Raw genomic sequence first — 27,898 nt, forward strand, 5'->3', positions numbered from 1 at the left:
AATCCATCCTCATCATCAAATCCACTCATTATACTCCACACCTGAACATAGCCATTATATGAACAGCATACCCCCATATCTTAATGTCTGTACTTTGACCCATTAACCTTTTACCCCCAATCAGGGAGATTGCAGATTATGTATCCTTACGCCACCCATTCCTAAACTGAACTTCGCACCCCTTGATAATCTGTATCTTATTCCATGATAACCAGAAACTTCTATGCTTAAACCATGTACCGTTTTCTTTTTATTTTAACATCATCTTAGTAAAATTACTTGCATTCATATTATCCTTTCAAGGTCAGTATTAGATCTAGACTAAATTGTCAGCTACCTTTTATGCCCACCTCTAGATTTTTGTCCTGGGACTTCCACCACCAGTAGGCTAGTCCCAAACTGCTCCTCTCGGGCTCTGGCAGTCCTGGCCTTGCAGTTCCCCATTCCAAAGGCTGTCATTATTCGCCTTCAGTTACGTGTAGTGGGTTCCTTGTGTCTCAGATGAACAACCACTACAGTCAGCATAAAGATTCTGGGATGCATTTGGCAATTTAAGGTGCCCACCATTTGTGAGTGAGGAGACACAAGAGCACCCTTATTAAAGAAGAAATCACAGATGGGTGATCTGATGAGCTGTTAGGAGAAAAGGAGCAAATCACAATGTCTGGGCAGCCAAATCTCTTCTTCCCATAGGATGCCAACATACCTACGATTGGCTCTGAATGCTGCACACTTGTTTCTGTTACAGCACTCAGCAGCAGAGGAATTGCAACTGGAGTAGAATTTAACGGTTTGCTGGATTATGGCAAACAACTAAAACTAAGAAGGGTGAACAATAATAGTTTAACGCGATTATGTATTGAACTTTCTGCTTGGAGGTTCCAAAGGGATGTGCTGCTCGTTCTTATTCCAAATGTAATGGTAAAAATATGTCTCAATGAGAAGTTACTCTATCACTTTTTTGTTATACCCACAGGTTTGGCTTCTTATTCTATCAGGTAAATAAATTCTGCTTCTGCATATTAACCATTTAGGTACCAGAAACCTAGATTTAGTTTTTTTGCCAAGCTTAGTTGCTTTGAGGGATAGTCGGTGTTCTCTATGCTACTGAAACCAGAATAGTGTGAATCTTGGTTTTGATTTGCAGAGATTCAGGTGAATATTTCCTTTAGATTTTGCTATGTGTGGGTTTGTCTCTCCCTGCCTCTACACCCTGAGGTTTGCTTTCAAATTAGGCATGAAACTAATCCAAAATCTCAAAGTGAGAATCAGAGAGAACCTGGTTTTCATGTCAAATTGCTATTTGCACTTGATTTCTGGCCATAAATTGGCCTACATTTATTCAAATGGTTTGCAAACTTTCACAGACCTTTGAACAAATCTGATACGAGTTTGTCACAAAACTAAATCTCAGTGTAATTTGGGGTTTTGTTGTGAATATTTCACATAGATCTAATAAAAAGAAAAGATGCCAAGGACTCTGTGGCTCAGGAAATTGGTCTCAATTCACCATCTCAATTCACCCATTCTTAAACTGGAACATGGGTCAAGCTACCCCATGCCTCGCAACCACCTACCACCACCAGACTATTGCTTAAAAAATATACTCAGGTAAGGAATCTTCAAGGGTAGTTAAAGTCTCATGGAATGTGGCCTATAATGTGAATAGTCTTGCTCTAGTTTCCAGGGGACAGGTGATCACATCTCAAAAAACATCACCACAATTGACACAGGCTGTCTCAGGAGAGCCACATGGAACGCCATAGAAACCAGCCCTGAAGAAAAATGTTTTAGACACAAAATCCCAGAAGCTAAAGGACAAATACCACAAGCAGTTAGCAAGGCACACTGGGAGGTCAAACGCCTTAAGAGAGTGGACAAACGGCATTATATTGATAATTTGGCTACACAAGCAGAGGATGCACCTGCTCATGGTGAACAAGGAACCATCTACAAAATGACATGGCTTATCAGTGATAAAGAGCAGACACTAACAAGCACTCTCATGAGGAACAAACAAGGCCACTTACTAACATTTGAAAAAGAACAAGAAATGCGCTGGACAGAGCATTTCAAAGAGTTGCTGAATAGGGAGCCACCTAAAGAGGAAGCAAACATCCAGGAGGCAAAAGAAGATCTTGATATCAACACAGACACCCCAACTAAGGAAGAGATCATTCAAGTCATCAAATCCTTAAAAAATGGGAAAGCTCCTGGCAAGGATAACTTGAATGCAGAATTGTTCAAGGTAAATCCTAAATTAGCAGCATCTATTCTGGCCCCTCTATTTACATCTGTCTGGGAAAGGGAAAAAGTGCCAGATGAGTGGACAAATGGGGTTATAGTGAAGATACCAAAGAAAGGAACTCTCAGTGATTATAATAACTGGCGTGGTATCACACTTTTATCTGTGCCAAGCAAAGTATTGTGTAAGATCATAGTTCAGTGTATATCAGAGGCAGTTGATAACGTTCTCAGAAAAGAGAAAACTGTGGTTACACAGACCAGATCTTTATTCTATGAAACATAATAGAACAGTGCTTAGAATGGCAATGGCAACTCTACATAAATTTCATAGACATCGAGAAGGCTTTTGATAGCATTCACAGGACCAGCTTATGGCGCATTCTGCAGGCATATGGAATTATTTTCCATATAATTAACATCATCAAAAGCTTCTATTTCAACTTTACATGCAGTCTTGATCACAGTGAGCTCAGTTTTGAAGTCATAACAGGAGTACGTCAGGGTGTGTCATGTCTGCAATTCTCTTCAACATTGCCATCGACTGGGTAATGTAGCGTACAACAGAAGACAAGCCAAGAGGCATTAAATGGACACTCTTTCATCCCTTGAAGACCTGGACTTCGCAGATGATGTTGGTCTCCTATCACATACCCAACATCATATACAAGAAAAAACAACTTGACGCAACGCATTCAGCCAGCAAATGGGACTGAAAATCAACAGCAATAAGACAGATATCATGACCTTTAATATTGCCTCACCATCATCAGTACGGATAGAGGATTATGTTCTCACCAATATAGAAACATTCACATACTTGGACAGAATGGTGGAAGAAGCCAGGACATCCAAAACAAAATCAGTAAAGCCAGGAACACCTTCAGGAGCTTAAATACAGTCTGGAAATCATCAAAATACAGCACCAAAACCAAACTCAAGATTTATCAGAGCTGCTGTGATAACTGAATGGGTGGGGGAGCTCCCTTTTGGACACCCAACCAGCCAGTTAGCAGTAAAATTCCTCTTGGGGTCTGTTCTCTGCTTGCTTTACCTGCAAAGGTAACAAGCCCACAGGTAAAAGAAAAGGAGTAGGCACCTGACCAAAAGAGCCAATGGGAAGGCTAGAACTTTTACATTTGGGAAAGAAACTTTCAATTTGTCTGTTGTTCTTTGGGCTGCAGGGACAGAGCAGCAATGCTATAAGCAGGAATGCTGTGTAAGGTTTGAACCAGGTATGAAAAAGTATTTTCCATACCTAGAAGAAATAATTTGGATACGGAATGTTTAGTTAGATGCTATCAGGTTTATTTCTTATTTTGGCTTGTGGATCTCCTCTGTGCTAAACCCAGATGCTTTTGTTTTCTTGTAACCTTTAAGCTGAACCCCCAAGAAAGCTATTTTGGGTGCTTGATTTTTGGAATTGCTCTTTTAAAATCTAGAAAAAAGCCTAAGTTCCAGATGTAATTTTTTCCTTTTTGTTTTTAATAAAATTTACCTTTTTTAAGAACAGGATTGGATTTTTGGTGTTCTAAGAGGTTTGTGCGTGGTGTTTGATTAGCTGGTAGCCACAGCTAATTTCCTTTGTTTTCTTTCTCACCTCTTCCCCGTGGGGGGGTGGGATGGGGTGGAAGGGCTTGAGGCTACCCCACAGAGAGGAATTCCCAAGTGCTCCTTCCTGGGTTCAAAGGGTTGGGTTTTTTTGCATTTGGGTGGCGGCAGCGTTTACCAAGCCAAGGTCAGAGAAAAGCTATAACTTTGGGAGTATAATACAAGCCCGGAGTGGCAAGTATTAATTTTTAGAATCCTTGTGGGCCCCCCCACTTCCTGCACTTGGTGTGACAGAGTGGGGATTCAGTCTTGACAGCTGCATACTTTCAACATTACTTTATAGTGCAGAATGCTGGGGAATGAGAAAGTATGACATATCCAGACTGTCTTCATTCCATCCAACCTGCCTCAGAAAAATCCTCTGTATCTTTTGCCCAGAACAATCTGAAACCAAAATCTATTGACACAGTGCAGGCAAGAGGATATGAGCACCATCATTGCCAGGAGGCATTGGAGATGGATTGGCCAGGTGCTTCAGATGGAAACTGATACCATCACCAGAGTAGCAATAAGATGGACACCTGAAAGTAAGCGAAAACAACATAGCAAAGAGCTGTGGAAGCCATGCTGAAAAACCTGGGCACAGCTGGGGAACCATTGAAAGTCTTGCCAGAAACGGACAGGAGTGGAGGAGCTTCGTCACTGCCCTAAACGCCAGACATGTAATAGGAACATGATGATGATAATGTCTCAGGAGAGAGTCCAGCAATTGACTCTACTGATGGAGACTACTGAGGGAGATTAAGTTAGCTTCTTACCCATAAGGGTTCAGCATTGAGGCCCATTGTTGGGTAGGGTGGGGAAACCTGCCCTACCACTGTCTGTGTGGTTCCAGTTTCCTGGATAACAAACAGTGCCATCCATGACAGAGCTCTTATAAACACTAAATTTTAAATGGAAAGAGCTATGATCCCATATACTCTCTCCTCCTGACCTATCCTCCAAACAAATCCCATGCGGAGGCCAGTTTATTTCTGGTATAATTCCACTCTCTTCAGACAAGCTCCCCCTACGTGAATTTGGCCCAGTACTTTTAGATATTTTGATGCAGTGACCAGTTACGCTTTTTGTGCCTGCACACACACGTACACAGAGCAGAACAAGATGTTCTGAGAGGCTCTTACCATTCATCAAAATCAAGATGACAAATTAGAAACAAATATCCCCAGATTAGATTGTGGTTTCTTATTGTTGCCACTAGCAACTGCTGCTGCTTTACTGCTTTACATAAACACTCCAGGTTTGTATTGCTGTCAGCATTTTAAAATAAGACTGCCCTACATGATTTTTAAAAAGCAGATTCTCCTTATAGGATAGATGCTGGGGGCATGTGAGAATACCTTTACCCCTGCTTGGGGGCATGCTGGGAGCGGGAAAGGGGGAGGCTGTAGTGCACTGCACTGATCCTCAGCTAGTGTAACAGCCCCATTGGGAACATTACAAATTGGCAGAATCTGGGGTATCCCTGATTTTGCTCTATGTTACACTAGGGGAATCAGTCTCTGATAGCTCCAGAGATTGGGGGAGCACAAAGGTGGCTTTAACTCACCATCTGGAACTCTGACACAGATGAAGTTATGGCTGCATATGTTTAGTCAAATAAAAATCACAATGTGTGTGTTGTGTATGTTTTATTTGGCCTCAGATTTGGTACAACTGACCAGAGATGATGATTATATAGGGCATAAAAATGGACTTTAGCTGCAACTCTCTGAAACATTCCCTGGTTCAGTAATATCCTGCCTGAGGTTTGCAAACAGAGCCAAAGGTTTGCTTTTTTTCAGAACTTCCCCCCTTCAACTGCCTTTTAAAGTTTCATTTTGGTTTTACCTTTTCTCTCATTTACCAGATGAATGAATTACTTTGGGACTTTTCACTCTGCAGACAATTGCAGTGTGTGGTCTTTCAGTCAACAACTGTGCCTTATTTGATATTGACATAAAAATCCCCAAAACTGTCTCAGTCAGGTCTTCTCAATGAGATATCTACAAGTCCTACTGTGCAAGCAAAAGCTCCATTATAAAAGGTAAACTGAATGTTGGTTCAAAACTCCAACAGTCAGCCTATATGGTCTAGCGACTGTTATGACATTTAGGCAATATGACTCAACTGCAATATGCGGTTTTAATGTCAATTGTGCAACTGAGAGGTCCAGTTCTGACCTTGTGTAATTCAACTGAAGTCAGTGTTCAGAGGATAGAAATGAATATGCATTATATTATTTGTGACAAATCCTGACAGACATAAGAGAGTGGTCCTGTTGGGTTCCAGGAAGTGGGCGGATATATCAGCCCTAGAATGGTGAAGGCCCTGTTGCTTCTGAGTGATAAAAGGTTACCTCATGTTAACTAGAGACACGTGAGGCCAGTTAAAGGCTCGCAGGGACCTTTAAAAATCCCTCTTTTGGTGTGAGAGGGGAAGGGTGAGGTGAGACATAAACTCCAACAAGAACTTGCCAGATTGCCAGGCTGTCCCGCCTCCCTATAAGGAAAGAAGCTTAGGCCTGGACTACTTTAAAAAGTTAGGTTGAAGGAAGATACCTTAAGTCGACCTGTTAATGTATGTGTCTGCACTACCAGGTCCTTTACGCCAACCTAAGTTGCCTCTAATGTCGACTTCTATAATCCACCTCTGCGAAAGGTGTAGCGCTTAGTTTGATTTTCATGGGTCGACTGTGAGGCAGTGCAGACGCAGCATTGTATAATTCGACTTAATTGGCCTCCAGGTGGTGTCTGCTTTGTGCATCAATGCAGGCGCTGCTAGTGAGGATGCACTCCATTGAGACAATGAGCATGGTGTGGCCACGCACAATCAACTTCATTAATTCGGAGGCTGGAGGTCGAATTAGATAAAGTTGACTTAATTTTGTAGTGTAGACAAACCCTTAGTAAACAGTTGCCTGGGGAAGAACTGGAAACTAGGAGCCAATGTAGTAATACAATGCCCCAGAGAAGGGGTAGGGAAAAGTGTTTCTGTTTGTGATAAACTTGCCATAATTGTAAGAAGACTGAAATGAATAAGTAAGACATAATATTTCTGTGATAGCCTTGAGGAAAAATCCTACAGAATTTTCTAGGGTTAAAACAAGTAGGGTTTCTATAAAAATTAAATAGGATTATTCTAAAAACCCACAGAGTTTAATAAAGAATGATCTCCTTTCTACAAAATTTTAAACTTGCCTATAGAATGTAAAAAGGAATCATATCCCTGTGACAAAATTCTACAGGTGGGTTTAAAATTTTGTACTAAAGTTGTTATTCTATAGACTGTGCCCTATAAGGGACAACATAGAAAAAAGTACAGGAGTACTTGTGGCACCTTAGAGACTAACATTTATTTGAGCATAAGCTTTCGTGAGCTACAGCTCACTTCAACGGATGCATTTGGTGGAAAATACAGAGGGGAGATTTATATACACACACAGAGAACATGAAACAATGGGTTTTATCATATACACTGTAAGGAGAGTGATCACTTAAGATGAGCCATCACCAGCAGCGGGGGGGGGGGGGGGGGAGGGAGGAAAACCTTTCATGGTGACAAGCAAGATAGGCTATTTCCAGCAGACACCCAGGAAAGAATTCTCTGTAGTAACTCAGATCCCACCCCATCTAACATCCCATCACAGGCCATTGGGCATATTTACCACTAATAGTCAAAGATCAATTAATTGCCAAAATTAGGCTATCCCATCATACCATCCCCTCCATAAACTTAACAAGCTTAGTCTTGAAGCCAGATATGTCTTTTCCCCCCACAGCTCCCCTTGAAAGGCTGTTCCAGAATTTCACTCCTCTGATGGTTAGAAACCTTCATCTAATTTCGAGTCTAAACTTCCTGGTGGCCAGTTTATATCCATTTGTTCTTGTGTCCACATTGGTACTGAGCTTAAATAATTCCTCTCCCTCTCCTGTATTTATCCCTCTGATATATTTATAGAGAGCAATCGTATCTCCCCTCAACCTTCTTTTAGTTAGGCTAAACAAGCCAAGCTCTTTGAGTCTGCTTTCATAAGACAGGTTTTCTATTCCTCGGATCATCCTAGCAGACCTTTTCTGTACCTGTTCCAGTTTGAATTCATCCTTCTTAAACGTGGGAGACCAGAACTGCACACAGATGAGGTCTCGCCAGTGCCTTGTGTAACAGTACTAACACCTCCTTATCTCTACTGGAAATATCTCACCGGATGCATTCCAAGACCGCATTAGTTTTTTTTATGGCCATATCACATTGGCGGCTCATAGTCATCCTGTGATCAAACAATACTCCGAGGTCCTTCTCCTCCTCCTCCTCTGTTACTTCCAAGTGATGCTTCCCCACATGCCAGGGAAATCAGGGATACCTTGTACACCCACATGAAGGGTTTGCAGGGTGCTATGCATGAAGGGAATGAGTAATGTAGCTATTACATACAAATTCTCCCACACTTATCCCACAATTTTAGGGGTCAATGAAGCTGTCATAAATATAAAAGGAAGGGTAAACACCTTTAAATCCCTTCTGGCCAGAGGAAAAACCCTTTCACCTGTAAAGGGTTAAGAAGCTAAGACAACCTCGCTGGCACCTGACCAAAAGGACCAATGAGGACACAAGATACTTTCAAAGCTGAAGGCGGGGGGGACAAAGGGTTCTCTCTGTCTGTGTGATGCTTTTGCCGGGACCAGAGCAGGAATGCAGGTCAGAACTCCTGTAAAAAGTCAGTAAGCAATCTAGTTAGATATGCATTAGATTCTGTTTTGTTTAAATGGCTGATAAAATAAGTTGTGCTGAAAGGAATGTATATTCCTGTTTTTGTGTCTTTTTGTAACTTAAGGTTTAGCCTAGAGGGATTCTCTATGTTTTGAATCTGATTACCCTGTAAGGTATTTACATCCTGATTTTACAGAGGTGATTCTTTTACTTTTTCTTTAATTAAAATTCTTCTTTTAAGAACCAGATTGCTTTTTCATTGTTCTTAAGATCCAAGGGTTTGGGTCTGTGTTCACCTATGCAAATTGGTGAGGCTTTTTATCAAGCCTTCCCCAGGAAAGGCGGTGTAGGCTTGGGGGGATTTTGGGGGGGGAAGACATTTCTAAGTGGGCTCTTTCCCTGTTTTATTTGTTAGACGCTTGGTGGTCGCAGTAATAAAGTCCAGGGACAAAAGGTAAAATAGTTTGTACCTTGGGGAAGTTTTAACCTAAGCTGGTAAAAATAAATGTAGGGGGTTTTTCATGCAGGTCCCCACACCTGTACCCTAGAGTTCAGAGTGGGGAAGGAACCTTGACAGAAGCTTATGAATTTAATAAAACCTGTTAATGTAGCTCAGGGATTGGCAACCTTTGGCATGTGGCCTGCCAGGGTAAGCCCCCTGGCAGGCCGGGCCAGTTTGTTTACCTGCCGCGTCCGCAGGTTCAGCCAATCGCAGCTCCCATTGGCCACGGTTCACAACTCCAGACCATTGGGGGCTGCAGGAAATGGTGTGGGCCAAGGGATGTGCTGGTCGCCACTTCTGGCAGCCCCCATTGGCCTGGAGCGGCGAACCGTGGCCAGTGGGAGCTGCAATCGGCTGAACCTGCAGACATGGCAGGTAAATAAACCAGCTTGGCCTGCCAGGGGGCTTACCCTGGAGGGCCGCGGGCCAAAGGTTGCTGATCCCTGATGTAGCTCTGTATTCAGCTGATGTACTGCTGACACGGATTGTGATTTTTATGAATTTAATAAAGCCTGTTCTTGTAAACTTAAAACTTGTTCTTGTTTTCAGACAAAACACTTTATTTGAAACAAGTATTTAAATCACAATTAGAAATCTTATTGGCAGCCCAGCTGCCAGCAAGAGGCAAAAGACAATAAAACAAAAAAAGGGCTAAATAAACAACTGAAGCAACAAAAGTGCCACAATGCCAAACTATATACAGAGCCACCGCTACGTCTCACTGGTTGCAGAACCGTATGCCCCATATGTGCCTTTTCTCCTTGCCCTTCTGAAGCATGCTGCACATGTGAGCCCCAATTGCACAGGGTGGACTGTTGCACAGGGTACATTTGATTGTTCCACAAACTGTTCATTGCTTGGGTCATGGTCCAGCCAACCCCAGAATCATCCATTAGCTGCCTAGGCTGCAAGATGTGGGAGCATGGTGGGGACTCAATGCATGAATTTCGGACAGTAGCTGGAGCTGAGCTGGGCTAGCCACAGGTGTTCTATTGTGGTGCAGACATACCCATTGGTTCTTCATCAAACAAAACCTCTCCCAAATTTAACTGGATAAAGGCTTCTGGATTAAACTCCTTTATATCACATTTAATATATTATGTATTGGTTGGAATTATGAGATCAGACATGTACCAGTAGACATATTGAAACATTCTTGAATCCTAGACGCTGGCACTTGTGAGCTTGAATTAATTGCAGTAGTGATGAGGGGAGGAAATAATTGCTTCATCTTTAAAAATATCTGTTCTTAATCTCTCCCACAACACTGTTGCACATACAGAGTTAAATTCTGCAGTCCCTGTTTAGAGCTTAACTCAGACAACATCCCACTGAGATCACAGCCATGTTGTCTGCATTAGCACTGAGGCCCAACTTCAGCCAAGTATTTAAGCAGGGACTTCAGTCCATTCCTTTTCAGTGAAGCACAGAAATGCTTTGCTGTAGCGGGATGAACTATAGAATTGATGCAAGAACGGCAGGACTTGGTCCATAGATCACAGTGACTATTTTGTCATTGGTTTCATCCAGATCATACCACTCGATCCATTGTCTACAGCCAAGCGCTACGATATAACCGCATTTGCTCCAACCCCTCAGACAGAGACAAACACCTACAAGATCTCTATCATGCATTCCTACAACTACAATACCCACCTGCTGAAGTGAAGAAACAGATTGACAGAGCCAGAAGAGTACCCAGAAGTCACCTACTACAGGACAGGCCCAACAAAGAAAACAACAGAACGCCACTAGCCATCACCTTCAGCCCCCAACTAAAACCTCTCCAACGCATCATCAAGGATCTACAACCTATCCTGAAGGACGAGCCATCGCTCTCTCAGATCTTGGGAGACAGACCAGTCCTTGCTTACAGACAGCCCCCCAATCTGAAGCAAATACTCACCAGCAACCACACACCACACAACAGAACCACTAACCCAGGAACCTATCCTTGCAACAAAGCCCGTTGCCAACTCTGTCCACATATCTATTCAGGGGATACCATCATAGGGCCTAATCACATCAGCCACACTATCAGAGGCTCGTTCACCTGCGCATCTACCAATGTGATATATGCCATCATGTGCCAGCAATGCCCCTCTGCCATGTACATTGGCCAAACTGGACAGTCTCTACGTAAAAGAATGAATGGACACAAATCAGACGTCAAGAATTATAACATTCAAAAACCAGTTGGAGAACACTTCAATCTCTCTGGTCACTCGATCACAGACCTAAGAGTGGCTATACTTCAACAAAAAAGCTTCAAAAACAGACTCCAGCGAGAGACTGCTGAATTGGAATTAATTTGCAAACTGGATACAATTAACTTAGGCTTGAATAGAGACTGGGAATGGATGAGTCATTACACAAAGTAAAACTATTTCCCCATGGTATTTCTCCCTCCCACCCCACCCCCCACTGTTCCTCTGATATTCTTGTTAACTGCTGGAATTAGCCTACCTGCTTGTCACCATGAAAGGTTTTCCTCCTTCCCCCCCCCTGCTGTTGGTGATGGCTTATCTTAAGTGATCACTCTCCTTACAGTGTGTATGATAAACCCATTGTTTCATGTTCTCTGTGTGTGTGTATATAACTCTCCTCTGTTTTTTCCACCAAATGCATCTGATGAAGTGAGCTGTAGCTCACGAAAGCTTATGCTCTAATAAATTTGTTAGTCTCTAAGGTGCCACAAGTACTCCTTTTATTTTGTCATTGTAGCCAGTATCTCATAGTACTTCTGTCACCTCTCATATTTTCATCATAATACAGAAAAAAGTCAAAGGGCCTTTTGTGGCTAACTCAGTTAGGTTGTTTTTATAAGTTTTACCTGTTTTCCATACACTGAGCCACCTGGCCAAGGAGCTATGGCCCATTTTGTGTCTTGAGGATTTATGTTTAACAGTTAAAAGAAAGCAAAGGGAGAAGAAGACAATAGGTGATTTAGTGGAAGCAGGTACTCTATCTTTGATCACATCGGACTATTCTTTATTGGAGGGCAGAGTGTGCAGGAGTTTGGCTAGATTTTTAGGTAGATAGTTTTAAGATTTTAATGAAAGCAAATTGAACTTGAGATGTTGGTAGTTTTCAGCTCAGCTCCAAGGTGCTAAATCATGTAAAGGTGGTTGGGAAAAAAAAATCCCCACCAACTTTTGAATGTGATTGCTTAAGTTCCTATTCAGAAATAACCCCCAAAAGGAAATTACAGCCACTCCCTGATCTCTCCTCTTCCTTCTCATTTTCTACCTTCTTTAATAGTATTTAGCAGACCTTAGTTTTACTTCCTTAAAATGAACCTTCTCTTTTTCTTTAATTGTGTCACTTCAGTGTAAGTTACCAATAGTTAGCTGCAGTTTGAAGGTCTGAAGTTCAAAGTCCCCTGCCAAAAAGCCCTATTGCAAGTTTCTCTGATGTTTCTGTGACCCTGCAGAGCTCTTACAAGAGGGAGAGGTGACAATTAGGGCCTGATTCTCCATTCCTTTGCCCCCTGTGTAGTCGTTTATATCTGTGCTATAAAATACAACCATTCTGATTTGGGTAACGTTTCACATGTATAAGTGGCTTGAAAAGGTTCAGGAAGAATCAGAGCCTCAGTGTCCAGACTGTGCTCTTCTCAGAGCACACGCATGCAAGTCTTTACTGCTTTGAAAGGTTCTACCATTTTCAGTGCTATAATGGGGAATTCCACTAGACACACAGCGGAGTCTTTCAGAATGGTACATATGCCCCCTGTGTCTAATCAAGGCCCTACCTGAGTCTAAAGGGACACTTGGAGGTGGAGGTGTGATTCCCAGCTCAGGGAGACATTTTCATACTAGCTTTCATCAAGATAGTGCACTAAAAATATTAGTGTCGCCATGGTAGCGTGGGCAGCAGCAAGTGAAAGGATGGTAAAACCAAAGCTAGTAACAGGGTCCTTCATAGGAATCTCCCCCTACTCATGGGGGGTGGAAGGGGAATTAAGGAGATTTTAAATGATTTTAATTGTTTTAATTATATTAATCTTACCATAATGTGTCTGGGCTTGGAGTGAGGCTTGCTGGAGCTTGTGAATAAAGAATGAATAAAATAAAACCAAGTGATAAAAAGTATCAAGCTATGAACTTGTCATGACGCAGCCCCTAAGGAAGGGTAGAAATGTCTTTGTTTCATGGTCAGTTAATAATGCGCTCTTTCATTTTCTTTGCAGGCCCTTCCACCTTTGCTGGGCAAGAAGCAAGGAATCAGGAGTCTGGCGGAGCAGAAACTCAGCTTATGTGGGAAAAGGAAAAGAATCAGAGATGAAAGGCTCCAGGACACTTAAGCCAACGTGGACAAACAGCTGCAGAGGGAGGAGAGTGGTTGCAGAGGGAGAAGGAGGCAATCCAGCATGAGGAGAGAATGGCGACACAGTTCTTGGAACATGACCAGAGGTTGAGGGGAGGATGACAGAGTGCAGCAGAAGGACGTTGCTCACTCTCATGGTCACCAGGTTATAGGCCCCAGCTCCAGCTAGTGTCCGAAATTCATGCATTGAGTCCCCACCATGCTCCCACATCTTGCAGCCTAGGCAGCTAATGGATGATTCTGGGGTTGGCTGGACCATGACCCAAGCAATGAACAGTTTGTGGAACAATCAAATGTACCCTGTGCAACAGTCCACCCTGTGCAATTGGGGCTCACATGTGCAGCATGCTTCAGAAGGGCAAGGAGAAAAGGCACATATGGGGCATACGGTTCTGCAACCAGTGAGACGTAGCGGTGGCTCTGTATATAGTTTGGCATTGTGGCACTTTTGTTGCTTCAGTTGTTTATTTAGCCCTTTTTTTGTTTTATTGTCTTTTGCCTCTTGCTGGCAGCTGGGCTGCCAATAAGATTTCTAATTGTGATTTAAATACTTGTTTCAAATAAAGTGTTTTGTCTGAAAACAAGAACAAGTTTTAAGTTTACAAGAACAGGCTTTATTAAATTCATAAAAATCACAATCCGTGTCAGCAGTACATCAGCTGAATACAGAGCTACATCAGGGATCAGCAACCTTTGGCCCGCGGCCCTCCAGGGTAAGCCCCCTGGCAGGCCAAGCTGGTTTATTTACCTGCCATGTCTGCAGGTTCAGCCGATTGCAGCTCCCACTGGCCACGGTTCGCCGCTCCAGGCCAATGGGGGCTGCCAGAAGTGGCGACCAGCACATCCCTTGGCCCACACCATTTCCTGCAGCCCCCAATGGTCTGGAGTTGTGAACCGTGGCCAATGGGAGCTGCGATTGGCTGAACCTGCGGACGCGGCAGGTAAACAAACTGGCCCGGCCTGCCAGGGGGCTTACCCTGGCAGGCCACATGCCAAAGGTTGCCAATCCCTGAGCTACATTAACAGGTTTTATTAAATTCATAAGCTTCTGTCAAGGTTCCTTCCCCACTCTGAACTCTAGGGTACAGGTGTGGGGACCTGCATGAAAAACCCCCTACATTTATTTTTACCAGCTTAGGTTAAAACTTCCCCAAGGTACAAACTATTTTACCTTTTGTCCCTGGACTTTATTACTGCGACCACCAAGCGTCTAACAAATAAAACAGGGAAAGAGCCCACTTAGAAATGTCTTCCCCCCCCAAAATCCCCCCAAGCCTACACCGCCTTTCCTGGGGAAGGCTTGATAAAAAGCCTCACCAATTTGCATAGGTGAACACAGACCCAAACCCTTGGATCTTAAGAACAATGAAAAAGCAATCTGGTTCTTAAAAGAAGAATTTTAATTAAAGAAAAAGTAAAAGAATCACCTCTGTAAAATCAGGATGTAAATACCTTACAGGGTAATCAGATTCAAAACATAGAGAATCCCTCTAGGCTAAACCTTAAGTTACAAAAAGACACAAAAACAGGAATATACATTCCTTTCAGCACAACTTATTTTATCAGCCATTTAAACAAAACAGAATCTAATGCATATCTAACTAGATTGCTTACTGACTTTTTACAGGAGTTCTGACCTGCATTCCTGCTCTGGTCCCGGCAAAAGCATCACACAGACAGAGAGAACCCTTTGTCCCCCCCGCCTTCAGCTTTGAAAGTATCTTGTGTCCTCATTGGTCCTTTTGGTCAGGTGCCAGCGAGGTTGTCTTAGCTTCTTAACCCTTTACAGGTGAAAGGGTTTTTCCTCTGGCCAGAAGGGATTTAAAGGTGTTTACCCTTCCTTTTATATTTATGACAGCTTCATTGACCCCTAAAATTGTGGGATAAGTGTGGGAGAATTTGTATGTAATAGCTACATTACTCATTCCCTTCATGCATAGCACCCTGCAAACCCTTCATGTGGGTGTACAAGGTATCCCTGATTTCCCTGGCATGTGGGGAAGCATCACTTGGAAGTAACAGAGGAGGAGGAGGAGAAGGACCTCGGAGTATTGTTTGATCACAGGATGACTATGAGCCGCCAATGTGATATGGCCATAAAAAAAACTAATGCGGTCTTGGAATGCATCCGGTGAGATATTTCCAGTAGAGATAAGGAGGTGTTAGTACTGTTACACAAGGCACTGGCGAGACCTCATCTGTGTGCAGTTCTGGTCTCCCACGTTTAAGAAGGATGAATTCAAACTGGAACAGGTACAGAAAAGGTCTGCTAGGATGATCCGAGGAATAGAAAACCTGTCTTATGAAAGCAGACTCAAAGAGCTTGGCTTGTTTAGCCTAACTAAAAGAAGGTTGATGGGAAGATACGATTGCTCTCTATAAATATATCAGAGGGATAAATACAGGAGAGGGAGAGGAATTATTTAAGCTCAGTACCAATGTGGACACAAGAACAAATGGATATAAACTGGCCACCAGGAAGTTTAGACTTGAAATTAGATGAAGGTTTCTAACCATCAGAGGAGTGAAATTCTGGAACAGCCTTTCAAGGGGAGCTGTGGGGGGAAAAGACATATCTGGCTTCAAGACTAAGCTTGTTAAGTTTATGGAGGGGATGGTATGATGGGATAGCCTAATTTTGGCAATTAATTGATCTTTGACTATTAGTGGTAAATATGCCCAATGGCCTGTGATGGGATGTTAGATGGGGTGGGATCTGAGTTACTACAGAGAATTGTTTCCTGGGTGTCTGGCTGGTGAGTCTTGCCCACATGCTCAGGGTTTAGCTGACCACCATATTTGAGTCAGGAAGGAATTTTCCTCCAGCGCAGATCGGCCTGGTGGGTTTTCACTTTCCTCTGCACCGTGGGGCATGGGTCACTTGCTGGAGGATTCTCTGCACCCTGAAGTTTTTAAACCAAGAGTTGAGGACTTCAATAGCTCAGACATAGGTTAGGGGTTTGTTACAGGAGTGGGTGGGTGAGATTCTGTGGCCTGTGTTGTGCAGAAGGTCAGACTAGATGATCATAATGGTCCCTTCTGACCTTAAAGTCTATGATTCTATCCCGCCCCTGTAAAGATAAGTGCACTTTCTGGTTGTAATGTTCCTGCAATCTAGCAGCGTCCTGAGTCCATGCCTGGCAAAAAGGTTCTCCTTTAATTTTGCAGATGTTATGTTGTGAAGTGCACCGCAGGCCACAGTAATGCAAAAGTAATGGTAAAATTAGCATCCAAATGGTTCTGAAGGCAGGGCTATCTTAACTTCAATCTGCAAATGCACATTTCACTACCATCCTTTAGCTACTGAGCATGTATCTGACCCTTCTTTTGTCAGGTCCTCTGAAATCAGGGTACGGTTTCATAAGCCATGGCAGAAAGGGATATGTGAGCTCCCCTAGGATAACAGTGGGGACAGAGACTCCATGTATAATAATGTCATTTGAAGGGAATAAGTTCCCTGCTTGTCCATGAAGACAAAGTCCTGATGTCCAAAAAACTCTGGCATCATGCATCCTGCCAGTATGTTCCATATTGGAGTCCATGAAACTGTCTTTGTGGTCCACAGGTGCCTGCATAGAAATGGAGTACTACCCTTTTTGGTTTATGTACTCATTTGCTCCTTATGGACGACAAACAATGGGCCAGCGAGTCCCATCAATAGCCCCAAAGCAGTTTGGGAAGCCCTTTCTCTCCAAGCTGGTGATTATATCAGTCAATCATGTAAATTTATGTCAATCATCTTTGGGTGAACAACAGGCCTGATTGCCTCACAAACCTCCACAACAACAGCCCCCACAAATGACTTGCCAACACAAAACCTGGTTAGTCCCAAACCAATAGCAGTCTGGGGTAGCCAGCTTCCAGATAGATGAGCATTCATGTGTCCTGGTGCTGGAGAGTAGGTGCAAGTTGCCTATACACGGTCAGGAATATCGACTTCTTCATAGAAAAGTTCTTGAGCTGCTATTGGTCATCCCAGATCTGCATGATAACGTGATCCCACCAGTTTGTGCTTGTGACCCTGCTGCAGAAGCGCCAGGCTCCACATGGGGAATATGCAATGATGGCAGCAGGCATCAGCAGCATCCATCATGTTGTGGATGCCATGGCTGTGTCCCTCTCTGAGAGCTGCTTTCTATAGCACAGATACTGCGGCCGAAACATCCATCAGCATCTCTCAGATGTTCTGCCTGAATCCTGAAATAGTGAAACTGCAAGCAGGGAAAGGTCTTCCACTTGTGCTGGACTGACCCATATGGCTGGATCTGGTTGCAGGGAGCGAGTAGACCTAAAATGGCTCATCTGGCTGTTTTGGTGGGCTAAGAACACTTCTGGTCAAGTGTCACAGGATGGATAGACAAGTTCTCCCACAATACACTCTGAACCAAGCCCTAAAGTGGTCACAGCTACCTATGGCATTAAGAACCCTGGGATATATGTCTGAAATGTGTCAGCGTACCACAGTATGGATGTGCCAGCATAGGTATAAGACATGCATAACAATGCAGTGTGGACACTCAAAGGAGGGCTTGGAATGAATGGGTTAGCAAGCACGAGTGCACAGGTCTGAGTATACTATACAAGACAGACATACCCTCGGTGTCATAGCATACCAGAAGTAATGGAAAGTGAATTTGCCTGTCTTCTGGATTTTCACTTCTTTTGCCATTTTTCCATGTTATGTACAATTTTGGGAGGTGGCTTTGGCAGCTGTAATTAGAGGACTGGATACTTGAATGTATTTCAAAGGCAGGGATGTCTGTAGCTGGGGTGGGTAGCTGTGGATAATGGGGTCAGGTCATTCTGGCAGAGTTCTGGATGACAGTTCACTGGTGTAAAAGTGGGATCAAGTCACTTGCAGGAGGAAGTTAGGCACATGCTGGCAGTGACTGCTGTAAGTCCTGTTTTGATTCTACCCTTTTTCATGTCCCCTATGTGCAGTGTAAGATCTCTGAATCATCACTCAGACAGGGCCACACACACAGTGGGACAAAGAGTTCCAGACCCATTTCTTGTTGGTTCCTTTCATTGTTAGGATGACTGAAAGGAGGAACAGGGAGTCAGCATGGTGGATTGCTGGAGCTCTCTCTATAGAGAACAGAAATTACTGAAACTTGACCCAAACCTCCTTTTGATAATTATAGAAAACAGGCTTATAACTATTTGGAGATGGGCCTGAGCTGCAAAGTTTGAGGGCGGCCAGCTTCAGGATTTGAGTCTGGCCCATTGAGTTTTGGATCCAGATTTTAAGTCGTGACCCATCTTTAAAAATATCATTGAGCAGTATGACTTAAAAACCATATATAACTCAGAAATGTCAGTCAGCAGGGACTTCACTGTGCCTCTGAAAACGACAAACATAATTACACATACCACACTAGCTGCTGCAGTGAGATGTGTGCATCGGTGTAGCTGGCTGCTGGGTTACTAAGATGCCTTACCATGGCTCTTCCATTGTGCCCCCATAACGCTAATCTTTTGCTGGATTTTGGCATGTTAGGAATGTTATACATTGATACAAGCTATTCCATCAGCCAGAATTTGGTGCATTAAGAATAACATGCAAGATTCCAGCAAAATGAGCAGCGTATCAACATGTAGCAATGTTTACTATGCAATGTTGCAATAAAATACAAAGTCCTGTTGAAGTCAGCGGGATTTCATGAGTCATTCAGCTTTGCCCAAGAAATAATCAAGGTTAAAGGCAGTACACAGACAAACACAGAATATCAAAAGTATTAACTGATCATGAACAACAACATATGTATTTTTTAGAATTAAACAGCTTGGATTATTTTCAAATATGGTTTTTGAATTGTAGTAATATCAACTTGTTGGTTGGGGCTAACCTCTTGCTAAATGATGGTTGCATAACTCAGCTAGTTTTGAACTAGCGATGCTGGGCTAAAAAGCAGACAAATCTTACTTTCATTTTTTGTTTTTTCCCTCTGTGAATTTGCATTTGAGAGCTGGTTAATAATGAGGCAAAATAAACAAACATCATGTCTGCTCTAAGAAGGTAGGTCCTTTCAGCCACACGTGAATTTAAAATAGCTGAGTTGTAATAAAAACCTTGGATTTTTAAAGGAAAATCTAACACACAACTAGAACAGTGCTATAAGTGTCACTCTGACAAATGGCTATGATTCATTTTGGTGCTGAAGTACAATGCAGAAAAGCCTTCTGACATTAATTTTTGGGGACTCTATCTGGCTTTCCCGTATTACATAAGCAGGATATGGAAAAATGCAGTGGGAACTGGGTAAACTGCATTGCAAATGGATTTCTGGGTTTTCACTTTTATAAACCACATAAACCAATCGCAATGTGCTGCTGGTGGTGAGGGCAGGGATGTTGGGGTTGATTGCATGGTATCAGCAAGACAAGGGGGACCACCATATCACCTCCCGATCCATCCCTGAAGCAGCTGGTGATACTGGTGCTCCTCTGCGCCCCAGAGAATATTAGTCAGCAGACTTCACCAATCCTCACTGGGCCTTGCCACATTAATGTGGGTACAGTGTAAATAGAAATGGAAATTGAGAAAACTATTATTCAGCCCATTGTTACACCTACAATACTACATACAAGAAGCTATTAACAAAGTAATTTCCAATATTCTCCTTGCCCCTTTGTGCATGTGTACTATGATATAGTATTTAATTACATGATCACACACTAGTTTTTTCACAAGACCCCGGCCTCATTCAGGGCACAGGATGAATGCACAAAGGGGCAGAATTAAGGTTGCTCGAGCAACCATAACTCTGGCACTCTTAACTTTTCTAATTCTTGACTCGGCAACCTAAATAACATTCTTTTAACACAGTTTTTAAATGCTTTTTATGTTTATATTTAAAAATATAGGGAGGAATTTGTTGCAGATGTGAAGGTTGAAGGCAATTTGTGTGAAAGTGATCTTGAAATGATAGAGTTCATGATTAGGAAAGGGAGGAGTGAGAGCTTCAGAATAAGGATAATGGACTTCAAACTTTAACAAACTTGGAGAACTGATAGATAAGGTCCCATGGGAAGAAAATATAAGGGATAAAGGAGTTCAGGAGATCTGGCAATTTCTCAAAGAGACAATACTAAAGGAGCAACAGCAAACTATCCTGATGTTTTTTGTTTTTTGTTTTAAATAGGATGAATAGTAAGAGGTTAGTATGGCTCCATCAGGAGCTCTTTAATGAACTGAAAATCAAAAAGGAATCCTATAAAAAGTGGAAACATGGACAAATTGCTAAGGAGGAGTACAAAAATAGTACAAACATGTAGGGACACAATCAGAAAGGCTAAGGTACAAAATGAGTTACATCTAGCAAGGGACATAAAAGGCAATAAGAAGAGGTTCTTTAAATACATTAGGAGCAAGAGAAAGATGAAGGAACGTGTAGGATCTCTACTTAGAGGAGAAGAAGAGCTAATAACAGATGACATCAAGAAAGCAGTGGTGCTTAATGCTTATTTTGCTTCAGTACTCACTCAAAGGTAAATTGTGACCAGATACTTAACACAAGTAATATTAACAACAAGGGGGAAGGAATGCAAGCCAAAGTAGGTTAAAGAATACTTAGATAAGTTAGATGTATTCAAGTCAGAAGGATCTAGTGACATTCATCCTGTGGTACTTAAAGAATTAGCTGAAGAAATCTCAGAACCATTAGTGATTATCTTTGAGAAATCATGGAGGATGGGTAAGGTCCTAGAGGACTGGAGAAGGACAAACATAGTTCCTATCTTTAAAAATAAATTGAATTATAGACCAGTTGTCCTAACTTCAAAATGTGGAAAGATACTGGAACAAATTATTAAACAATCAAATGGTTAGCACCAAGTGGGTAATAGGGTTATAAGGAATAGCCAACCTGAATTTGTCCAGAACAACTCATGCCAAACCAACCTAATTTCCTTCTTTGACAGGCTTACTGGTTTAGTGGCTAGGGGTGTAGACATGATATATCTTGATTTTAGTGAGGTTTTTGACACAGTCCTACATGACATTCTCATAAGCAAACAAGGGAAATGTGATCTAGGTGAAATTACCATAAGGTGAGTGGACAGTTGCTTGAAATTCTGTATTCAAAGAGCAGAAGAGTAGTTATCAATGGTTTGCGGTCAAACTGGGCGATTTATGTTCTAAGATCCCATAGGGATCTGCCCTAGGTCCAGCAAAAGTCAGTATTTTCTTTAGTGACTTAGATAATGGAGTTGAGAGAATACTTATAAAATTTGCAGATGACACCAAGTTTGGAGGGGTTGCTAGTGCATTGGAGGACAGGGTTAGAATTCAAAATGACCTTGACAAATTGGAGAATTGGTCTGAAACCAACAAGATGATATTCAAGGAAGACAAGTGAAAAGTACTTCACTTAGGAAGAAAAAAATCAAATGCACAATTGTAAAATGGGGAATAACTGGCTAGGTGATAGTACTGCTGAAAAAGATCTGGGGGTTAGATTGTATCACAAATTAAATTGTCTGAGTTAACAACATGACACAGTTGTGAAAAAAGATGAATATTCTGGTGTGTATTAACAGGAGTGTTGATAAGACATGGGAGAGAATTGTCCCTCTCTACTTGGCCTCAGCAGGAGTACTGTGTCCAGTTCTGGGCACCACGCTTTAGAAAAGATGTGGACAAATAGGTTGTGATTCCAGAGGCGAGCAACAACAATGATAAAAAGCTTAGAAAACCTGACCTGTGAGGAAAGGTGGAAAAAATTGGGCTTGGGTATCCCTGAGCAAAGAAGACTGAGAGGGGACCTCCTAACAGTCCTCAAATATATTCAGGACTGTTACAAAGAGGCCAGTGATCAGTTGTTCTCCATGTCCACTGAAGGTAGGACAAAGTAGGTTTAATCTGCAGCAAGGAATATTTAGGTTAAATATTAGGAAAAACTTTAACTATAGGGATAGATATGTACTGGGGCAGTCTTCCAAGGGAGGTTTTGTAATCCCTGTCATTGGAGGTTTTTAAGAACAGGCTAGACAAACACCTTTCAGGGATGGTCTATGTTTGGTCCTGCCTCATTGCAGGGGGCAGGACTAGATGATCTCTCAAGGCCCCTTCCAGCCCTACATGTCTATGATTCTTTATGAAGATACTACATAACTTGCTGCCATTGCAGTTCTACAAAATACCTAGTATTCCATTCTGGGTGAGTAGTTTGGACTTGTTAGTTTCGATAATTCTAAATTCCAGATGAGACAGGATCATACTGTCTAATTCCTTTGGTGCACTCCCTTGTGAGCTTTGGCCATGTTAATCTTGAGCTGAAAAGAAAAGGAGTACTTGTGGCACCTTAGAGACTAACAAATTTATTGTGGCTAAGATACCACAAGGACTCCTTTTCTTTTTTGCAAGTACAGACTAACACGGCTGCTACTCTGAAATCTTGAGCTGCTTTCACAGAATCTGGATCTTCAAAAGACAGGTTCTTTCCCTTATGTTTTCCCAGAATCTGTTATGTAGCCAGCTCCCTGAAAATATATTTCTCATTGTCTGGATCTATAAAATAGTTACTGACTGAGATCATGGAGACTGATGTTGCAAGTTAAAAAAATTACCCCATTGAAACTAAGTTTCGTTTTACTTGAATGTTACCCAAAGAAAGGAAGGTGACACAATGCTGGCAGCTTTGTGCCTCTGGGGAGGGGATGAAAGAACAAACAATACAAAAGAGTCATGTTGTTTAATGCACTCCCAGAAGGCACTCAGATACTATGGTGATGAGCGCAGTATAAGAACCTTTATAGAATAGAATTGCGTGTATCTGCATTGCAATATTGGGCCAAATCCAGCCCTGGTATAAGAGGGTAAAGTTCCTAACAGGGGAAATCTAGACTAGCCTCTTTTCCTGAAAATGCTCACTGTTGCTGTCACTGATGGTGAAAACACTGCTGGCTGCCAGCATCCTACCAACACTACTGCTGCTCCAGTTGGGGCTGCAGTAATGATTGCAGAGGTGGGAACTGTAAGTCAAGTATGTCTAATGTAGATAATGATTTTCAGAAAGTAACCTGTGCTTTTCCATGACAGACTAGTGTCACGTTGGTCCCTGCACGTGCAGTGCAAGTTTCTTTACAGTTTTTTTACTTAATGCAGCACTTGATCCCATTCTGCAGTGCAACACCCATTTTATCTGTTAATGAAAACAGATTTGCAATCTGGCCTCAATTGCAGTGGTGAAAGGCTTAATCACAATTCATCAGCTGGTCTGTCCCTCTCTAGAAAATCCTCAGCTGTATGTCAAGGCAGCATACTCTTTGATAATACCTTGCACTCATATAGCACCTTTTCATCTATAGATCTCAAAGTATTTTACAAAGGCATATAGGTATCAATATCCCTGTTTTATTGCTGGGGTAACAGAGGTACAAAGAAATCAAGTGACTTCTGGATGATCAAACAGTGAATCAGTGTTGGAGTCAGATGCCAGAAACAGTGACAGTTGCACCTTAAGTTCCCAATTGAGATTGAGGCCCCACTGTGCTTGGTGCTGTACAAACATATTGCAAGAGACAGCCCTGCTCCAAAGAGTTTACAGTTTAAATAGATAAGAGGGACAAAAAGTGGGAGAAAGGAAGTAGTATTATCCCCATTTTACAGATGGGAAACTGAGAGGCACAGAAAGATTCAGGGTCTGAGCCAGAGCCCATTAAAGCCAGTAGGAATCCTTTCATTGGCTTATTTGGGTTTTGGCTCTATTCATCCTTTATGGTGCATGTGTACTGACAGTTATTGTCATGAACTAATGATAAATCAGGTTTCAGAGTAGCAGCCGTGTTAGTCTCTATCCGCAAAAAGAAAAGGAGTACTCGTGGCAACTTAGAGACTAGCACATTTATTTGAGCATAAGCTTTCGTGTCGCTGATAGTAAGGGTGATGCTTATTGGTGCTAAGATAGTTCTATCTGACAAAGAAAGGCAGGGCCTCTGTGCCTGTAGTGAACAAAAGTGATTGCTTTTAACTGCTAAACACTACATAGAAGATATATAACTGTGTACCCTGCTAGTCTGGTCCCCGCTGTTCATACACACAGCTTGTGAACCCCACCTTCCCTTCCCAGATTGAAACCTGACCTCTGTGCTCTGATTCTGCATTATCATGTTCTTATTTTAAAATGATGGTTACTTTGCAAAAATCTAGCGGTGTACTTTCACTTCCAATATACTGAAACAAGCCTGGGTGATAACAGAGGGGACTGAAGATTTTACCACGAACATCCAATGTTGCATCTGGGAATGTCCCCAGCACTCACTGGAAAGATACAATGCAGACTCTGATGGGCCAGATGAGGATGACGGAACTCTTAGAGTTGACACAGAATGCACAAGTTTTCTCCTCCTCCTCCTCCTCACTATACTACCCACAACTCACAGAGATCCAGCCTGTGCTTTAATCTGAAGGTTGTGCCAGCTCTGAAGAGAAGAACAGGGATTCAGTTCTAGATTTCACTCCTCTGGAAAACAACAGGGGTCATTTGTGCTAAAAACATTTCACCATGATTTAGCTCCACTTTCAAAGCTTTGATAACTCTGAGCCAGATTCTCAGCTGGTGTAATTTGGCATAACTTCATTAACTTCAGTAGAGCTACAGATTTACACTAGCTAGGTATCTGACCCACTACCTTCTCCCATGCTGCCATCTACGCTGCTCTCTGTGGGATCCAACAGTTAATATTTAAGCATTGGTTGAGCACTTGAGAACTTTTTGAGTTCTACAAGCATGATATAGATTCATTTTACATTAGTTACTATTATTATTATTTTATTATTTGTATTGCCCTAGCATCTAGGAACCCCACTCATGGACAAGCACCTCATTTCATTAGGCGCTATAAAAACACACAACAAAAACACTGTCCCTGCCCCAAAGAGCTTATACTGTAAGTATAAGACAAGAGACAACAGATAGAGACAGACAGATTGGGGAACAAGGAAACAATGAGACATTATTGGTCAGCATATTAGGCTGTTATCTCAGCACACCAGCAGCCTAGCCATAGTCAAGTTTTTTGTAGGCATCACACACTGCTTAAAGATAACATTGCAGAGCCTAAATTTACAATATACCCAATGTGCCCATATATTTGAGATGAGAATTGGGACCAACATGTTTTCCAAATGAAAAAGTGCCTTGAGGACCTGAATGTGTCCTGTACTTTCTTCCCAAAGAAACTTGCTTCTTTCCTTGACAATATTGAAGAAACAGTGTTATCCTTTTTCAGTGCTGGGTGAATCATTTTATCATTTTCATATTATATTATATTATATTATATTATAGTTAAAGAGACAGGCACATCTCTCTGCTCTAGTGTGTGTTCAGATGTGCTTCACTTGCCATGCCCCAGATACCACTTGGCAAAATGTTTATGTATTAGCTTCATCCCTCTCTTAGAACAAGCTTAATGACAAAAAATTGGGATTCTTTTATCTGATCTTCAGGGGTGCCTGTGACCCATAACCCATTGGTATCAACTGGGAGAGGGCACGGGGTGTGTGTGGGCATAGGCTTTTACAGGACACCCTGTAATAATAGTTCACCTAAGGGTGGACTGTACATAATACATAATAGACTCTACAAACTACATAATAGCTCACCTAAGATAGTACTCTACCAAGAGCCACTAACCTCCTGGTCATCACAATCATTGCAACATATATGTATGGATAATATTTAAGGAGTTATGTGTCTACACTGAAAATTATGTTCTTAAATTCCTGGAGTTAAGGGCAGGTCACCAGGAGGTGACATACCTCGGAAATGTTCTTTTCAGGCAGAGGCTGACTGAATGGATTCACCAGGGCAAGGCATGCCTGACTAATCTAATTGCCTTCTATGACAAGATAACTGGCTCTGTGGATGAGGGGAAAGCAGTGGACGTGTTGTTCCTTGACTTTAGCAAAGCTTTTGACATGGTCTCCCACAGGATTCTTGCCAGCAAGTTAAAGAAGTATGGGCTGGATGAATGGACTATAAGATGGATAGAAAGCTGGCTAGATTGTTGGGCTCAAGAGGTAGTGATCAATGGCTCCATGTCTAGATGGCAGCCGGTATCAAGTGGAGTACCCAAGGGTTGGTACTGGGGCTGGTTTTGTTCAATATCTTCATTAATGATCTGGAGGATGGTGTGGATGGCACCCTCAGCAAGTTTGCAGATAACTCTAAACTGGGAGGAGCGGTAGATACGCTGGAGGGTAGGGATAGGTACAGAGGGACCTAGATAAATTAGAGGATTGGGCCAAAAGAAATCTGATGAGGTTCGACAAGGACAAGTGCAAAGTCCTGCACTTAGGATGGAAGAATCTCATACACCACTACAGACGAGGGACCAAATGGCTAGGCAGCAGTTCTGCAGAAAAGGACCTATGGGTTACAGTGGACGAGAAGCTGGATATGAATCAACAGTGTGCCCTTGTTGCCAAGAAGGCCAATGACATTTTGGGATGTATAAGTAGGGGCATTGCCAGCAGATCGAGGGACGTGATCATTCCCCTCTATTCGACATTGGTGAGGCCTCATCTGGAGTACTGTGCCCAGTTTTGGGTCCCACACTACAGGAAGGATGTGGAAAAATTGGAAAACATCCAGTGGAGGGCAATAAAAATGATTAGGGGACTGGAACACATGACTTATGAGGAGAGGCTGAGGGCACTGAGATTGTTTAGTCTGCGGAAGAGAAGAATGAGGGGGGATTTGATAGCTGCTTTCAACTACCTGAAAGGGGGTTCCAAAGAAGATGGATTTAGACTGTTCTCAGTGGTAACAGGTGACAGAAAGAAGAGTAAGGGCTTCAAGTTGCAGTGGGGGAGGTTTAGGTTGGATATTAGGAAAAACTTTTTTGCTAGTAGGGTGGTGAAACACTGGAATGCGTTACCTAGGGAGGTGGTGGAATCTCCTTCCTTAGAAGTCTTTAAGGTCAGGCTTGACAAAGCCCTGGCTGGGATGATTTAGTTGGGGATTGGTCCTGCTTTGAGCAGGGGGTTGGACTAGATGACCTCTTAAGGTCCCTTCCAACCCTGATATGCTATGATTCTATGACACTTCTCTCTCTGTCTGGCCATGTGTGTATTGTGTATCTTCTGCCTCACAATGTATGGCTGTTTGGATGTATAGCCAGATGTGTACTGAGAGACTGCAAAATGTACAAGAGAGTAAATCTGTAGGAACAAACAAACAGCATGGAGATGCCCTGTATATGAATAAAGACAAAGGATTGTTCTAGTATACCTAGAAGTAAAAAGGCACACACTGGATCCTTCACTTAGGAGGCAAGCTGGTGGCATAGTTGTCTCTAGCCTGGCTGTAAATTGCTGAAGGGATTTGGGTGAGCAGTACTTGGTTAAGGAGAGTTAAGGTTACAGGGTTAAGGATACAGGAGAGTATCTTGTTGAATAAGTCTAGGCTCTAGAATGCATGATATGATTTTATTTGATAAGTAACTGCTTGTTTCCAATACTTTTGCTTGCTATCACTTGAATCTCTATGCTACATTAAATAAACTTATACTTGATTT

General features: G+C 42.4%; 1 long non-coding RNA gene across 1 annotated transcript; it reads left to right on the forward strand.

The window, feature by feature from the left end:
• Positions 1 to 1,453: 1,453 nt before the first annotated feature.
• LOC122459636 lies at positions 1,454 to 13,959 on the forward strand. The gene is made up of 2 exons (XR_006280455.1): positions 1,454 to 1,611; positions 13,239 to 13,959. It is a non-coding gene; the product is annotated as an uncharacterized LOC122459636 (long non-coding RNA).
• The last annotated feature ends 13,939 nt before the right edge of the window (positions 13,960 to 27,898 follow it).

This window comes from Dermochelys coriacea, chromosome 3, assembly GCF_009764565.3.
Source record: "Dermochelys coriacea isolate rDerCor1 chromosome 3, rDerCor1.pri.v4, whole genome shotgun sequence".
Lineage (NCBI taxonomy): Eukaryota > Metazoa > Chordata > Testudines > Dermochelyidae > Dermochelys > Dermochelys coriacea.